At 52.5% G+C, this 5,051-nt stretch overlaps 1 non-coding gene across 1 annotated transcript; it reads right to left on the reverse strand.

Annotated features, from left to right (window-relative positions):
- Nucleotides 1-3,982: 3,982 nt before the first annotated feature.
- TRNAT-CGU (transfer RNA threonine (anticodon CGU)) lies at nucleotides 3,983-4,054 on the reverse strand. Its single transcript has one exon. It is a non-coding gene; the product is annotated as a tRNA-Thr (tRNA).
- Nucleotides 4,055-5,051: the final 997 nt, after the last annotated feature.

Genomic DNA, 5,051 nt, shown 5'->3' on the forward strand with positions numbered 1-5,051 from the left:
TTTATTTACTCATGGGTTAATTTACTCAGCCATATATTTGGGATTCAGACAATAATGCAAATACTGTTCTCCTGCCTCATCCAAGATCATTGCCTCCTCCCAGTTATTTGCTGGTGGTCTCACCAGCAGCCGCAGCTTTATAAAACACTTTGTACATTTAGTTGTCTAACCTGCAGGAAACACCACCACAGTTTCCCACTGCGGACGCTGAGCATCCTCCCAGCTTGGCCCCGTCATTGACCACGTGCAAAGGCTCTCGCCAGCACGGGGCCCAGCTGGCTCAGGCAGCCTGCTCACCCCTGGCACACCACGCTCTGTTTGCACAACTCGGCACACGTCTTTTCTTTCGAAGTTCAAGGTTTCAGGGACTTGGTTGGGTTTTTTTCCCCTTCTTTCCTTTTTTAAAGAAAAAGGCGTCAGCCGTCTCATGGAGGGATATCCAAAAAGCAGGAGAGGTGGGAAGACGCTTCAACACGTTATTAATGGAAGAAGTGGATCTGAACAGCCGTTGAGACAATCCCCCTGCCCAGCTCCACACAGCAAGGGCTGAGCACGGCTTTCGAATGATCTCACTGCTATTTCTGAACCAGACACACAGCTCCTCCTGTGCTGCTGGCACACTGGTTGGCAGCTGCTGAAGTCCGACCCTAGGGAGGACGCAACATTCAGGAGAGCTGCAAAGCATCAAAAAATGTTACTATAATCCGAACGAAGAATATTATGCTTTTAGTCCCCATTCACATCTTACCTTTCAAAAGCAAGCGTTTTCTGTCAGCCTCTCAAAAATGCATATAATACACAGTTCAGAAATGCTGCTGTTATAATTCTTTCATTTTTACACTTATTTTAAAGCAGTCGTGAAGATGTCTGCATTCCGAATAACTAGTTTGTCAAACCAGAAAGGTCAGGAAATTCTATATCTAAATATCACCAAGATTTCAGAAGCAACATATCTTTTAAGTACATAAACTGTAATGTGGTTTTATTAGATTATTAAAAGGGGCCTCATTTTAATCCTCATTTAATAACTCCTCATTTAATAGAGGTGTTATATTCAGAGGGAGGCTGCTCAATATTTTCTGGAATAAAATCAAAGATCTTAAAGCAACTCAAATGGGACACCTAAACATTTTTATGTTTTTGGTCAGGACTTGCATCCAAAATAAGCAACTCTCCCTCACCCACCCAAAAAAAGCCCCAAACCAAAACCATCTCCAGCACAGCTATGATCAGGTCATAAGCATCTTGATTCGAGTTCATTGGCACTTCAGGACTTTAGCAATTAAATTAAAGCCAAAATCAAATTTATTGCCTGAGTGAGTAAGAAGAGGGAACTGTGAATCTGGGAGGTGAGAGAACCCGTGATCTGCCTCAACACAACCCTGCCGTGCCAGGAGCTCCCACAAAAAGCAAAGGTGCAGAGACACCAAAGAGAGGGGAGTGAAGAGAACCGAAAGCCCCAGCGGTGCCCGCACCACGAGCCAGGAGGGGAGGGGGCAGCAGGACCAGCTCTGCTTAGATGTGATGAGCAGGACATTTTATATGGATTTTAATTTTAGGCTAGACTCTGCTCACACGCAGGAGTGACAGAATCTTGTTAGTTTGAGCGGCTCTTTGCTGATTTACACCAGTTGGGGTCTGGCTGTTGATTTCCAGGTTTGTTTACACACCGCGCAGTGCTCGTGCCCCAGGTAAGGCAGGGCAGATCCTGCTGCAAGAATTCACCCAGTTAGCTTCAGCAACCCGCAGCCTCCGCTCTTGCCTGAGCCAGGGCTGCCAGCAGTTTGTCTCCAGGATGCTCAGCACAGCACCTTGCCCTGGTGGACACTTATGAGTGAGCCCAGAGGCACAGCTCCTCCATTCCTTTGTATAAGCCAACCAGAACTTTTCAGAGGTGACAAACTGGTCTGAAAGCTTCACCTATTCAAACGAGGTATTTATAGCAAGGCCTCCACCCATTCTTTGCTGTACAGGAATACCTCCTTGTCTTCTAGAATTTCTTGACTACTACAACCAACAAATTTTTTTTTCAGTCATACTTTGGGGGTGAGCACGGGCCTGGATCGCATATTAAAACTCTACTGTACTGAGCAAAACCAACAGCCCTAAAAAGATGGTCCTGAAGACTGGAGAAAAATACCTGCGGCCTGGGATCAGTGTGTCTGTGAAGAGCTGCGGAGCTTTGAAGACAACAACATGAGCAGGATGGCACACAGAGGACTGCACTTTACTGAACAGAAAGGATCCGGGCAGGTGAGCTTGTTCTAAGAGTAAGGATGCATAACAGTAGTCCAGGCACAGAGCTTTCCTATGGGACACTTCCCGAGGAGCTGGCCAAAGAGCCTGCAAAGGAGCTTCCTCGTAAGACACCCAGGAGTCAGAAGCGAATATTCCAGTTCTGCCGAGAGTGAAGTTAAGCAACTGGTAAACTGCCTGGATGTGTTATGGCCACAGAGAAGAGCAATGCCAGAGCTTTATTGAAATAACCTGGCTCCTAGTCCTGGGTTCGTGGCACATGTTTGAGCAAGACTCGTCTGCTCAGGTTTACAGGATGGCAAGCCTGTTTCGGGGTGGACCTCAGTTTCACAATTGGTTTCAATCCAAAACAAACCCACAGAATTCTGAAATTCTCTGCAAAATCTGCAAGGCAGCTTTTGAATCATTAGAGACATTTTGGTTTGACAGTCTGATGTGGCACACTGTAGAATTAAAACAAACACTCAAAATAGGGTGTTTCAAAGCTGGAACTTTCATCCTGAAAAGCCTCTAACAAACCTGACAGGATTTTGACAGCACTGCATTTTCCAAGTAAAATGGTGTCTATGTTTTTCTAAACAAGTTCTAAACTGCATTTCCTGTTTTTATATAAAAATGTACTATGAGGGTTTTTTTGTGGCTTGTTAATAACATACTGTACGACTGTTTTGTACAAACCTCCCCAAACACCTTACACACACACGCTTCCAATATCTATTGAGAAAGATAAACAGCCTCCTACCCAGTCAGTCCCAGGCTAAGTGTGGCACATTAAACAGCAAAACCCAGCTTTTTCTAAGCATCAAAGGAAGCAGCTAGTTTTTTTGAAGAGGTTCCTCAGTTCTTCCCAGACGTTGTGATTTTGCAATGAAATGACTATTCTTTACATATTTTAAGCTGTCTGAAAGCAGTGATAATCAAAGTGATGTTATACAGAGACAGCAGAAATGTCCTTGCACATGTGTAAAGCTTGGCACAGCTTTAGCTTTACGTGTTAAGAACCAAGCAATCAAGGTCAATTCTGGTATAAACGGTACAACTGCACTAAGCTTTTCATAGCTGTATTTGTTTATTCGACGATTCGGCCTCCTTCTACCATTTAAGGAGTTTGTATGTGAGAACTACATCGAAACCAGCACCTACAGAGGAAGTAACAGCAAGGGATTCATCACCTCCAAGCTCACCAAACACTTCCCCCACAGCAACGCAGTGCAAACATCAGCTTTATTTTAACTATGATTCATCACATTCAAGACAACCGTCCTGAAGCAAAATGCAGAGAGAAACCTCTCCCGCAAGAAAGTGGTTTCTGTGCCCCCTTAGCCCAGGTGCGATGCCCAGGCGAGCACGTCCACAGCAGGGCAGGAGCCAGGCCAGGTGTAGCTCTGCGGGACCCCTCTCCTGGCTCCCGAGGGGTCCCGGGGCGCAGGGCCCTGCCCCTGCCAGACCCTTCCTCCCCGCTGCACGCCCTGCGCTGGAGCCTGCCAACTCTCCGCCAGCATCGACGTCCCCTGCGGGCTCCCCACCAGCTCCGTGGCAACGACCCGCGGGGACCGCTGCTACCCCGCTGGGTCCGCCGCTCCTTGCACCTCCCCCGCCGCGCTGCGGGGCTCCCCGGGAGCGCGGTGGATCTCGGCCGGCGGCCGAAAGCAAAAAGGGGCCGCAAAGAAGGCGGCCCCCGCGGCCTCCCCGCGACGGGACTGCCAGCGCACCGCGCTGCCTCGGCAGGCACGGACGGGGTTCGAACCCGCGATCTTCGGTTTACGAGACCGACGCCTTACCACTTGGCCACCGCGCCTGACGGGCTAGCTGCACCCCCGCGCCGCCAGTGGAAGGCAGCGAGGCGCCAGGCCCGGCCGCCCGCCCCGGGGAGCTGCCGGCGGCGGGACGGGGCGGTTTCCGCCCCCGGCCGAGTCCGGCGCACCGCGGGCCGCCCGCCCGGCTGTTGGTGCCTCCCGCGGGCACGCGCGGGCACTGGGTGGCTCCGGGAGAGCCGCGGGGCGGGGCACCGGGAACGGGGACGGGCGGCGGCGGCTCTGCGGAACCGCCCGGGACGGCGGGACGAGAGCACGGGCGGGCCGTGCCTCTGCGCGTCCCCCGTCGGCTGCCGGGGGTGGGGGGCCGGGCCCTTCCCCGCCTGCAGAGCTCAGCTGTGCCCCTGATCCTTCTCCCCGGCGCGAGATTCCTGAGAAACCCCTTCCGGCTAAAATCGCCCTCGCGGTGTTCCCCGCGGTGACCCTTCCCGGCCGGTCCTACCGGCACCACCAGCGAGGGCAGCACTGTCACCCGAAAGAGACCGTCGAATTATCGGTGAACGCTCGTTTTTCTTTCTCCTGGTTAACAACAACTGGCGTTTCTCATGGCGGAGTGAAGCTGTGCATCGCCGCGGAAACACAGAGTTGCCCGAGGAAACAAACAGTAGCGATGTTGCATGAAAAAAGTCCACTGCTGAGCTTAGGCATGCAGCCCTGTTGCTCCCCGGTGTCTGGCACCCGCTAACGAGAGCGTGTGCTCACCCCATCTCCCAGTTTCGGGGAGCGAGAGGCTTCCCCCCGCGCACGAGGAGCGGCACCCGCCCTGCTGCAGCACCATCACCATCCTCCAGCGGGACACAAGCCCCCGCGCACGGCCCAGCACACCGGGAGCGGCCCGAGGCTCCCCCGGCCCCGCGCAGCTCCCGCCGGGCGGCTGCCGCAGCACGCTGCCTGCCGCTGGGCTCCCAGTGCCAAGCGACAGCGTTTCCACCCCTTCCCTTGGGACAGTATCAGGCACGCTGTAATGGTTTTGTGTCAGGA

The sequence above is a fragment of the Tauraco erythrolophus genome, chromosome 20 (genome assembly GCF_009769465.1).
Source record: "Tauraco erythrolophus isolate bTauEry1 chromosome 20, bTauEry1.pri, whole genome shotgun sequence".
NCBI lineage: Eukaryota > Metazoa > Chordata > Aves > Musophagiformes > Musophagidae > Tauraco > Tauraco erythrolophus.